The sequence below is a fragment of the Pollicipes pollicipes genome, unplaced genomic scaffold, assembly GCF_011947565.3.
Source record: "Pollicipes pollicipes isolate AB1234 unplaced genomic scaffold, Ppol_2.1 Scaffold_4740;HRSCAF=5597_pilon_pilon_pilon, whole genome shotgun sequence".
Taxonomy (NCBI): domain Eukaryota; kingdom Metazoa; phylum Arthropoda; class Thecostraca; order Pollicipedomorpha; family Pollicipedidae; genus Pollicipes; species Pollicipes pollicipes.
In genome coordinates this window covers 9,449,665-9,462,821 of record NW_023596545.1, presented here as the reverse complement: position 1 = coordinate 9,462,821, position 13,157 = coordinate 9,449,665, and positions in this window count along the sequence as shown.

The window sequence follows — 13,157 nt, the reverse complement described above, 5'->3', positions numbered from 1 at the left end:
CGCGACTTTTCGCAACACCTTGCAACACTTGAGGGCACCTTGTAAAAGCTGCTGTAGCGGGGGGATCCCCTTCGACTCAACTGATCCATCCACGATTGCATATTTCGATATCTGATGACTGTCACTCGCCAGGAGAGCCCGCTGAGGCCAAGCGGCGCACGCGACCCTGAGGCCGGGGTGGTTGTGGAGAGCCAGCGCATCAGCACCGGCATTGGAAGGCTTTCCTCCGATTTTCCTCGGAGGATCCCAAGTGTTTTTATCATATACGGCCTTCGGCCCCTTCGTTTTTGTCCCATCACTCTTCTGTGAACTAGATGGGAATCAGCAAGTACCTGTGGTGCGGCCGGGCAAGTACCTGTGGTGCGGCCGGGTAAGTACCTGTGGTGCGGCCGAAAGAGTCGTAAATACCAGTTTCCTCAGCACAAGGCATCAGTTGTGTAGGTGGCACCAGACACCCGAAGCATCAGACGCTGGCACAATGCGTGCCGGAGGTGGGCATGGAGTGCATCAATAGCGGACACCACGACTATCGTTGGCCGATAGCATTTTTATGGGATTTTTCACTTGTATTCTACAAATTTAGTCGAAATAACGATTGAATGGATTTCTGGGGTCGAAGCCGATGCTAAGAAGAGCTTGGTGCGCGAGCCTTGGCCCACACCACTCGATCGTGAAATTCCAGGTCAACGGCAGAATTTTGCGGCGAAAGTTTGACGTGCCGCAATATCCGGCACGATCCGCCCACTCTCTGAACTCATCTGACCTTGGGTAGGCACCGCCACTGTCAGTAGCGGGGAGATCGGTGTCGGCATCAGGCGCCGCTGGGACCGGCATCGGGCGCCACTGGTACCGGCATCGGGCGCCACTGGTACCGGCATCGGGCGCCGCTGGTACCGGCATCGGGCGCCGCTGGTACCGGCATCGGGCGCCGCTGGTACCGGCATCGGGCGCCGCTGGTACCGCATCGGGCGCCCCACTGGTACCGGTGCATCGGGCGCCCTGTACCGCAACGGGCCCGCTGACCGGCATCGGGCGCCCGCTGTAGTCCGGCATCGGGCGCCGCTGGTACCGGCAGCGGCCCCTCCCTTATGAGCGACGGACACCAGCCCCGTCGCGGCTGCAGCGCCGGTGGCCTTGTAAGCTTGGTGCCGCCCGGCCGGCGCCAGATGGGGCGATTGCAGCAGGCGGCACTGTACCGCGCGCGCGTTACATAATTTCATTATTTCACCTGCGGAGACTGACCAGGCCGTTGCCCGGACGGCGGGGTCGGCGGCGGCGCGGCGGAGCGGTGGCGCGGCGCCGCGAGACCACGGCCACCGCGCGACCGGCGTTCCGACCGGCGGCGGCCAGCCAGCCGGCGGCCGCCGTGGCTGCGCCGGGTCGTAGGGTACAGCAAACGGTTTCGGTACAGTCTTACAGAGATTTAGGACATCGAATGTCCTATTCTCGCGGCGCAGCCCAATAGCCGGGTCTCCGGTGCGCGATGGCAGGGCAGTGACTGAACGCAATCTTGGGGAGACGCGCGGCGCGGCCTCAGACACGTGGTCAAGCGCATGTCAGACGTTCAACCGCGATCCCCGGCGCGGGCGAACGTGTTCGGCGCGGTGGCGCCCCCGTGACCCAGGCCGAGTAGCGACGGACGTCGCAGGAAACGCCCGCTTGTCACCGCGCACCCAGGCCATGGCCACTCCCCTTGGACGGCGGACTTCTCCCCGGCGTGCCCCCTCCCCTCCCCCTCCTCGTCGTAAGGTGCAGGGGTCACGTGACGGCAGGCGGACCCGTCGCCGGACGGCATCGAGGCCGTCGGCTGTCGGACAGCGCTGGCTGCCGTGTCGGCCGCCACCTCCGGCTGTCATGCAGCGACGACTAACAAGGCCAGATGAGAAAGCCAAAGTCGCGTCGGTCACGTGACGCTGGAGGTGGCACAGCCGCGCCGGTCACGTGACCAGCGCCGGCGAGTCACCTCCAGCGTCACGTGACCCAGAGTGGCAGGCGCTGCTGCACTCTGGAGCGTGGGCGCAATGTTTGTAGGCGCGGCACAAGACGCCGGCCCGCTTCACTACTTCTGGGATGCACAGCTCTCTGGAAGCACACCCACTCGCGAGGTGGGAAGTCTTCGCGGCGCGGTTCTCACGCGTCACGGTGCGGAAAACAACCGCGGGTGAACAACACTTCTCACATTAAAGGCGGCATAACACGTCATCGCAGAATGACGCATTTGTAGCCACTCGGACAGATTGCAGAGGATTCGCTTGGCTTACACCAAGAACCACATGGCCAGCTGCGGCCGTTTGCCTATGATAGATGTGCTGTGTCTCACCTTTCCCCCTTGGAGGTACCACTCAAAGAAGAGCCACGAGGCGAAAATAGCTCGTCAGGCATTGGCTAGACGTGATGTGCTTGAATGATGGCTTTTCAAGCTCTTAACTCAAGGGCGTCACGCAATTCATCCATGATAACGGTTCTTATCGAGATTGGTCATCACTGTATGACTGTATGATGACTGTATGACTTTTGTTTCGTTTTGTTTGCTCTTTGGAACCTTGCCAGTGGTCCGCCCCCGTACAATTGTTTTGAGGTCATGGGACGCGCGTTAAAAAGTAGGTGGCGACATGATAAAAGGTGCGATGTGTGATGCAAATTTAATGGTACTCAAATTGGGGCCCCAGACGGTATGCTCGTTGCATTGTGATTCGCACTTAAGATCCAACTGCTCGCTTAAATCATCTGCAATACTCCGGTAGGCAAGCAAGTAATAATCGATGAAACATCACTTCTCGTCTGCAAAGATAACAAACATAAGTTGCGTAATAGGCATTCAAACGCGCAACCTAAGCTCCTTAGGTTCGTCTTCTTCAAGCGAATGTCCTGCGTGACCATACGGAACACATCACTTAAACCAAACTTATTGCTTGCCCCGACACAAGAGGTGGCCAGGTTTCATGTGAAGTGCATCCCGTTTGTAAACACGCTTGTGGGATCGGATTTAGCCACGCATCACATGTAGCAATCGCATCAAAACATCCTCCAGAAACCGATTTAAGCAAGTCCTTAGATGCAGGTCCCCAGCACAAATAACCATTGCAGTCGATGTGCCATTAAAACCCAATAACTATCTAACTAACGAAACCATTGCCATCCGCCTACAGCGCTGCGCCGGTGCGGGAACCGACCTGAGCACTCGGCCTGTGGGCTGCCCCGCCCCACGCGTGCCGGCGACCCGTGCGTACACGCGGCGCCGGTGCTCGGCCGTCCGGCCTCACGGGCGACGGCTGAACGCGCGCCGCGTTCACGTGTCTTCGGCCTTCAGGTCACGTGGACGCCGAACGTGACCGGTGCTGACGTAACGGACGGCCGACGCGTTACGTAATGGGCGGATGATCGCTCGGCGCTCGCGGCCCGCGCGCGCCGGGCCGCCGGCTGGGGTAGGGGGCGGGGATGAGTGCGACGACGGCGGGCGGGGCGAAGGGCAGCGACGCTACGCCGTCGCGGGGACTGCGTCCGGTGGGCGGTGTTGATGTTTTTAAGACGGTCCAAAGCTGGCGAGGTCGCGTGGACGGCATGGGAGTTTTCATTCACGCTGTGCCTTAATAAATGGGTCGGTGTTTTTGTCATTTTCGGGGAATCGACAGGAGCAAACAGAAGACAGGGTAGACAACAACCGAGTGGGCATGGGCGCACGCCCGCAAAGGACGGGACTCGTCACAGTAGGACTGGGAGTCCTGACGCAGGGAACGCCGCTGTGGTTCAGAAGAGAACCTTTTAGTGTATTGGGGCCGCGGAGCGAACAGGACATTCGATGTCTAAAATCTCTGTACGAATGTACTGAAACTGTTTGCTGTACCCTACGGCCCGGCGTCCTTTAAGCCTAATCCGGAGCCTTTTGATGCTGCGCAGTGTTAAAAGATCTTAGCTCAACAGAGTATGGTTTCAGTGAATTAACTAACGTGTTACAAGCCTGTTCTTCCGATGCATTTGGTGCCTACCTGCTCACCGCACGCTGGATTTTTATGCTGTAATCTTTCTACGAAATTGTGAAAAACACGCAAGTTACCAAAGCATTGGGGCTTATGGCTTTCCGGCCACTTCTATGTTTCCGTCATTTGTGTGTTTTCGGTGTGGAGGAGTACCTTTAATCATGATGTTGCTTTGCGCCATACCGTTGTCGCTGAGGGCAAACGCAAAAGCATCAACCTGACAGCTGCACGGAGCTAATTCTGGATAAAAAACTGTTTTCGAGTCACAATTTTTCGTCGCACCCGCAAAAACAGTTGCAAACTGTATGTTAGCACATTTTTTACTTTATCTTAGTTGTCACTATTTACTATCACTTTATCCTAGCTTTTCACCACAAATTTATGCATCGTTTTTAGTATGACCAAAGTGCTTTAGTTGTAAATTCGATCACTTATTTTCACTAACTGAAAAAGGTTTCACGCGAAGCAAAGTTCGCGTTACTCCATTCATTAAAAAGCGCCGAATTCGTTTACCTCCCATTTCGCAACCTTTGTTACTGAAATGTTCGCATCTTTGTATCACCACTTCACATTTGGATTCTGTACCTTACCTGGCAATGCTTTGCAGCGCCAGATGTCGTCGACCCAGTCGGAAACTTTCAGGACCTTGTTATAGAGGAATAACTAGAACGCGGACTTGAATAAACACAAGTGCGACTGTTCCTCGTGGGGCTTTGAGTCACGTGAATAAGTCACGTGAATACTACCCAGCAGTGTTTGTGTTACCAGGGCGATGTTCAATGCCGCCAAAGATGGTGGCGCTCAAAGGTGCCGCATTGACGCGCGGAGGCGCCACTGACGGAAAGACGTAAGGATGGGCGTCACTTCGGCGAAAAAATTGTGATGCGTGGAACGTTTTCGCAGAACGCATTTGCACCGCATGGAAATAACTGAGGCATAAGACAAAAGTGGTCAGGAGAAAAAGCAATGGCAAGGAGTCGGGTACGATGCACAGCATGTCAATTTCGTGATCCCCGCAAGACAGACCTACTTAATCCTACCGGTCCTTTTTCCGGCGCAATGTTTTGGGTAGTTTGCATCACATATCATCGGCTCGCTCCCCACCCAACGCCTTCCTAAAGGATGATGTGCACACCTAGTTTGGATGGAGAGATGCACCCACCGAAAGAGGATGTGTACTGTATGCACCACGTGCATACTGAGCCGTGTGTCGAAATCACGGGGCACCCTGGACGAAAGTTTTGCTGTGATCCAGAGAGGCCACTGGACTGAGTCTTCACACACTGACAGACGGAACGCGCTCATGTGCAGAGTCCTTTTGAACTGCTCTCGTTCTGAACCTGGCTTTGGCGGTAATATGCCGCTGACGCAGTCTCTCGTGGCCTTTACTGACCCATTACAGGACCCGACCACATTTTCCTCCAATGACAAAGGCACATGCATGGGTCTCACGATCTGCGTGTCGCATGCCGTAGTGGGACCCGTGTTGAGTTCCAGCCGTGTTTGTAATTGTGGCAGGGCAGTGTAAAAGGTCCGGCATGCGAAAGGCCCATCGATAAATTGTTTCATAATTTTTGCCAAGACGTGGTGAGAATAGGCAGAAAAGGTGAAAAATGAAAGGACGAGCTGAAGTAAGACGACATAACAAGTAGCCTTTCACAACGCGAAATGCAGGACGACTGGAAATCATCTTCAGCACTTTTTGTGCATGCATCCTGTGCACATTTTGCGAATGCACGTTTTCCCACTATGGGATGATGCAACAGCGTGGCCTGGAGTGGTGCCGTCACCACGGTACCTCTGCAGTTACAAACCCCATACATTTATTGGCCCTCACGTAGCGTGCACGCCAGGCAGAGCAAAGCTTTGCAGACGCATTGCAACATGAGCAGCACGCAGGCGCCAGAAACAAAACGATATGGATCACAGAAAGAAGCTGCGTTTTACATGATATTAGCTGAAAACAACTGTTGTAATCATGATGCCTTCAAACGGCTGCGTTTAGAGAGACTGGACCCATCGAGATATATGATGGTGTTGCGAGCGAAGAACACAGACCGAGTGATGCGTTCATGGGCTTAGAAAGTTTTTCACTTGAGCGACGCAGATCGCCCGTCACGCTTTGTAGAATCTAATATGTCAACAGCCACTGTTTGCAGGTCTGCGCAGCCTCCAGCAGAGAGAGCTGCGTAGAATTGTAGACTCTAAAAATTGCGCGATATAAACTGTAAGGCAACGCAAGCGACATCAAGCGGGCTTTCCAACAGCGTTGCCGGTGTCACCGCGACTTCTGCCCATTCGATTAACACGAGGCGGGTTGAGCTTTAAATATGCCAAACAAGCGGAGAAGCTGATCAAAACAGAGTTCAGCCCTCGGCCACCAGACGGCACAGCGACACCAGCTCCAGAGATTTTGACGGACGAGGTACTATGGAAAATCGTACTGGCAGAAGTGCGGACCGATGTGTGCGGACGGTCGCGCGCTCACCTGCGCCGACCATGACTGCGCTAGTCTTAGACGTTTCCAGGGAGCGACGTACAATATTGGGGGCCCAAACCGATGAAAAGGCGATACCAGCTGTACAGTGTAAACCTGATTGCAACGCAGTTGCATATCTCCAAACCGCCGGACCCGTGGGTGTGCCAGTCATTGACCGGCACGCAGTGAGTGCTACCCATTCCGAAACCTGTCTCGAATACAAGATTCTGTGGTCTGAACCGAGGGCCTCGGCCATGGTAACTATCCGGTCACGTGACCCCGTTTACTTTTATAAACACCGCTCCAAATTTTTTTTCCTGGCAAAATAGTTGATACAACAAAAATAAGTTGTGAAATTATAAACCTACAATTATTTTATATGCTTCCATACACTACACCTTTCACGCGTAGGACTGCCACTGGCGCTGGTAAAGCTCGACGAGCCTTCTAATCAGGCAACACCCGCACAGAGCACGCTGGTAAAGCCCGAGGAAGCTCCCAATCAGGCAACACCCGCCCAGAGCACGCTGGTAAAGCCCGAGGAAGCTCCCAATCAGGCAACACCCGCCTAGAGCACGCTGGTAAATCCCGAGGAGGCCACCAATCAGGCAGCACCCACCCAGAACACGCTGGTATAGCTCGAGGAAGCTCCCAATCAGGCAGCTCCGCCCAGAGCACGTCGGTGAAGTCCGAGGAAGCTCCCAATCAGGCACCACCCGCACAGGGCACGCTGGTAAAGTACGAGGAAGCTCCCAATCAGGCACCACCCACCCCGAGCACGCTGGTAAAGCCAGACGGGCCTCCCAGTCAAGCAACACCGCCCAGTGACCTGCCGCCGCATAGCCAGCCGGTGGCACGCGAGGGCATGCCCCAGCTCCGCGCCGGCGCCCTCGGCACGACTCGGCGCACGTGACCAGCGGCCTTGAGCGGTGCTCAGCGAACGCAACGGCGTGAAAATAGCCGCGGGCTCCGCGGAACCTCACCTATTGACCCGCGGCCGTCTATGTATTCGCCGACCTGATGGCGCCGTTGCGCATTAGTGCGTAAGCGTTTATGATGTGCAGAGCACTGTAAAGCGATCGCCGAAGACGAATGCACGAGCGTCAATGGATGCACGAATGTTATTGGCACTCGGCGAGGATGAACGGCCCAAGAAATCAATACCAGTGGAGCAATCCGTCAATGACGAGAGGTATTGCCCGTTCAAGCAGAACGAGTCATATTTGACCTTGACTCATGCAGTTTGTCAGGGTTTAACTTTTTGGGAAGTAGAGTTCGCGTGGCAAAACCCAGCTGACAAACATATGCTCGCCATGTGTGACGTCGCGCAAGCACCGAACGACTGGGGCTTTTCAGGTCGCCTGAAGGCAATCGGGTGAGTAGTGTCATTTGGCAGATGAGTCGAAGGAGACTGCTTGGGTGTTTACTGTCCAGCGCGACGGTGTCGGTGCACAGTGGTGGATATAACATTGCAATTGGGTGATGCAGCACGGCAATTTAAAGGGCGAAATAATAAATGCATTGCTAACGTGACTGAGAATCGACGGTCTTGCGAAAAGACCAACGTGCATTTGATCTTAAAAAGGAATTGAGCATGGCGGACGTGTAGTCATAAAATCATAGCTGGTCACTGCATCTCACGCCTCAAACTGGGGTCTTATTGCATGACGTGATCTAATGCAGACACGTGTGCATTTTTCGCTGGCGTGCACGCGCCGCTGTCAGGGTCACCAGCATGCGAAGATGTTCGTGTAAGCCGGTCACCCGTGGACGCATCACTGGCGCCAGGTGGAGGGATACGCCACAACGCGCTCGGTCGACGATCAATGCCAGCGGACAATGGGCCAGAGACAGGATGGAAGCGTGCTGCGCAGCATTCGTCGCAATACAGCGCTCATCTGCGGCAGGGGCAGCCACTTTCGCGCCAGCCTTCTGCACAGCAGCTGTTTTTCACGCGATCTGCGCAGGCTGGCAGCATTCGCTCAGTTGGGAAGCTGCTGCTACTAACGGAGGCGAACCGAATGAGTTTTGGGAACAAAAAGTTTGTAACGGAAGTGTTTCTTGTCAGGGTTCGTATGCAACGGCCTTTGTCAGCAAGGCTTTGTGACAGAACAGGTTCCAGTGGATGACGTTTGGAATGCGAGATGGTCGTAACGGATGAGGCTGTGTAGAAAAGGACTCGTAGCGTGAAAGCTTCAAAGGTAGATGCTCTTGAAAGCAAAATGTTCGCAGTGGAAAAGCTGCGAGCAAAATTGGCATGCAACGGTGTGAATCTGCAAAGATTCGGGACAGTAAAGTCCCGTTTTTAAAAAGGTTTGCAGCGGTAAGGTTCGTGTTTAAAAGCCCTCGTATGCAAAGGAGTGAAGTGGAAGAAACATCATAAAGTGAAACGTGTGCAGCGGCGTAAGGTTCGTAATGACAAAGATTCGCACGCAACTACTCGCATGTCACGATTCGTTTCCCCAACAACCGAACAGCGGCATAGTAAAACGAAATAATGCTCCCAATGTGGGGCAGGTGGGCCATTCACACGGATCTGACACGGAGAAAGGCATCGGCAAAGTTAAAATTGGGGTCCAATGCAAACTTGTAGTGGGCTTCAGTCCAGCAGAATCCAATTCAAATCCAATGCAGCGTATGACGTTTATTTCGGGTGGGACTCCGGACACAACGGCACAATCTTGGGTCAGACCCGATTCGGACTCACGTAGGTATCAAAATTTTAGAAGCAAATCTGATTAAGTTCATTCAAATCATGGCAGTTCAGGGACTTGACTGTTTATGCAGGTATCGATGCTCCATATTTTTTTTTAAAGAGAAAGCGCGTAAGTCGTCACGGTTTTTTTATAGAGCGCTAGCGACTGTATTGACTCCAACAGCGCTCAGGGGCCATGACGAAACCGGGATTTGAATCCGGGCCCCATGTGGAAGTCATTGCAATGACTCCAACAGCGCTCAGGGGCCAGACCAAACCGGGATTTCAATCCGGGCCCCCATGTGCAAGTCATTGCATTGACTTCAACAGCGCTCAGGTGCCAGACGAAACCGGGATTTGAATCCGGGCCCCATGTGGAAATCCAGCGCTCTAACAATTCGGCCACTACTCTCCCTTAAAAGCCCGACTAGCGTTAATATTTCATATGACTTTTTTGACATGGTAAATTGTGTTAAGTTTCATGGTTTGGTCATTGGTTGTGCACTGTTAAGTGTGATCGGCACCCTAACGATCTTGCGAGATTTGCCGCCAGCCTCACTGAGCTTCTGTAGCACAGCTCCAGATCAGTCACGAATATGAGAGCCGCCATTGACGGTCATCTCAGCTTCCAAGAGAATATTCACTCAATGATCCATAAATGCACTGGAATGGTCACACCGTTGTCTCATGCGCGACAAGTGATCTAGAATGAGACTGAAAAGAGCATTGTGCACTCGTTGGCACCCTCATTAGTCCGACACTGCATGGCTGAAAGCGGCTGCTGCAGCGACGCCCAGGCGCATCAAATGCAGAAGATTGCAAATTCTGAGCACGGCTGGTGACGGGCAGGAGACGAAACCACCACGAATCAGATACGATGAAACAACTCGGATGGCTGACTGTCAGGCAGCTCGTAAATCAGCAAACCGTGGGCGCCCTCCACTCTGTCATCGGTCCCGAGCTAGCTGAGATCATGCATCGCACGATCGGGTAGCGTGCTATCAGGGGCACGAGCGCGACACCAGACGTGCCGAACGTCGCGCCCTGTCGCAAATACGCACAGAAGCGGGAGGGCCCCGACCATGTTACCGGGGCGGGGTCTGATAATGGACTTGGGGTCGACCCTGAAACATCGATTTTTTTTTTGACGTCACGCGAAACAGGTAATTATGTCGGCATAGTTGGCCCAACTCGACCTTGTGACTTTTGCAATGCTTGGCTGTATGCTGTGTATGTGTTCATGTCACGTTTGCGCGTGTTCCAGTGTTAGTGACAGGGTTGCTCTTTCACTATGTCCCTGCGTGCCTTATTTGCCACGATGGTAAAGAGAATGTTCCAAATTTGAAGACACTGAAGCAAACACCAGATATGATTAAATAAGCTCACTTATAACTTAGCGGTACGCTTTTAAGACGAAAAGACTGCTCTAAACAACGCAATACTCTGTTAAGTAGGCATGCTCTTCAATGCGTCATTGCTTGACCACGTCATCGTACCTTGCACAACATTAATCGAGAGCCAGTTGCCGGCCGTTGTATCTGGAAATTATTCTCACGAACGCCAGATATGACTGACTCGATAATTTGGTCTTAACTGGCCTTCGCCGCTGCATGGCTGATGGAATGGCCGGATCTGAATGACGCTATAATGGCGTCATGGATGCCTGAGTGACCTTGAAATAGCCCCCCCCCCCCCCCCCGAAAGATATGCACATCTTCGCGGGCGCATAGCTCAGAGACTGGATGGGTTTAGGTGTCAAGAAGGGCAGGGCTGTGAGCACTAACGAATGATCTTCATGATGGCCTTTTTAGTTCAAACCTCCACACAAATGTGGAACACTTCTTTCAAGGGGAAAGACACTATCTGAAGTTCACGACAAATACGTCATCATTTGCTTCACACATGACAAACAATTAAGATGCCAATGTATGACGTTATTTGCATTTGTATCCGAGTCAACTACTCCAAAAGACGAAGCAATATGGTTAACTCATCGCAACTACATGTCATGCATCTTTTTAACGAAAACGGATTCACTTTGAAATAAATGAAGTGTCACTGCGGTGTTGTCAATGTCGACACCAACCGTCGTCAAGCATAGGTCTGCGCCGACCGTGATTAAGTCGGGAAGTTGTGTCTTTACGTGTCTTGCGCTTGCAACGCCTCTGTTTATGAACTGCATTTTTAAAATACTGTCGATGCGGAAACGTATATAAAACGACATGACGTCGGAGACCGAGCTCACAACTAACTGCAGCCCAAAGGCAGGAATCAAATCCACACTGACCTGATGCCATATTTTTTGACGTTCCACGTACTTCACTGGGCTTGGGAGCTCAAACACGCATTACAACAAATTAGATTTAGAAATGAGCCTGATGTAGAAGTACACCTGATATATAAATATATATGATGTAGGAATGAAAGACATGATTCCTCGGCAGTATGAGTTCTTATGCCGTGAATAAGTTACCATCAACATACCAGGAAGAAATGTTTAAACAAAGTCATCAAGTGATCATCGTGATTCATTATGACAGCGTGCAGATATCATATACACATTGGGTGCATCATCATAACATACCATTGATTGCTTGAAGCCTTAGTTTCACCAGATCCCCGCTTACTGTATGCATGCCCGGCATACGAGACTATAATAATACGTTGCACTGACTAGGTTCACTGTAAAACACTGATACACACACCCACACCCACACACCAACACACGTGCATTTCAGCCCAACGTCGATATTCTGGATTATTCGGCATAGGCCACCTCCATAACAAACGCACCTTAACTGTAGGGATTTAAGGATTCACCTTTCAACGTTACTACCGTTAAAATGATTGGTTGCTCCTCCCCACATGCAAAAGCATGTGTTTGCTCCCACTCTCATCCCTGTCTTACCTGCGAAGGTGCGAAGGGCAGGTGGCCATTTTGGTCCGTGTACAAAAATAACTAGAATAACTAGGTTACTGATTTAACCATGCAACGTCAATGTCATGATATCAATGCCGATATAAATCCATCTATCAACCTATATCGAATCGATTCATTCCATCGTTCAAACGGCCAGGAGCTAAAAGCTGGCCGATCCAATCTTGTTTTCATGCCTTGTCGAAGTATGTTTTGTCTTGAGTTTTCCGATACATTTCACCCCTGTCTTGATTTATTCCTATTCTCTCGTTTCATCACTGTTGGCTTGCATTCATTTTGAGTCTTTTGGGCGCCCACCTTTTCCACTTTGTCCTGCAGAGCCGCCGATTTCTATCTTTTTCGCCATTGTTGCAAGACTTTCAAATTTTCAACAAAAATCATCAAATTAGCTATGTTCAATCAAATCGTTTTTTACCTTTCCTGGGACTTCTACCACAACTGTTTCACATTTTCTGTCTGTCACCCTACCTTCCGTCCCAGCGGAGATTTATTAATAGGCGGCGTCCCTACTTACAGCATGGGCGCCATGCATCACTGCGGGGGCTCGTTCATCAGGCTTATGAATATCCTCGGCCGTGAAGCCACTATTTGCAACCGAGGGGCCCGAGGAGTTCCAGAAGCATTACGTAATAGGTCATCGTCACTAAATTTGGAGACGTTATGCAGCTGCAGCTTATGCATGGCTTGATAAGCGACCGCAGGGGCTGCACGCCGTGTTGCATGCATCCGACGTTGGCGAAATCGGCTGCGGAAATCGCAGGCGGCTGGCATTCAGCTCAAGCCAGGGGTCCTTGCAGAGGAACAGAGACGATGGTGTGTGTATAAAAACGGACAGAGATGACTCGTTGAGGACCAGAAGGGCAGTTCATGATGGCATATGATCCAGACATGGGTATGAAAAAGTCGCGTATGTATAAACATTCCAGTGACAATAAGATCACTTAGCAATGCATTTTAAGGTAACCAAAATTAACAAGACACTGACACTTGCGGTTACATGTACATTGCATGTGCTTTCGGCGAGCTTGGCATGGCAGGTCCATAAAAAAGAAAGAAGCTATGAACTTC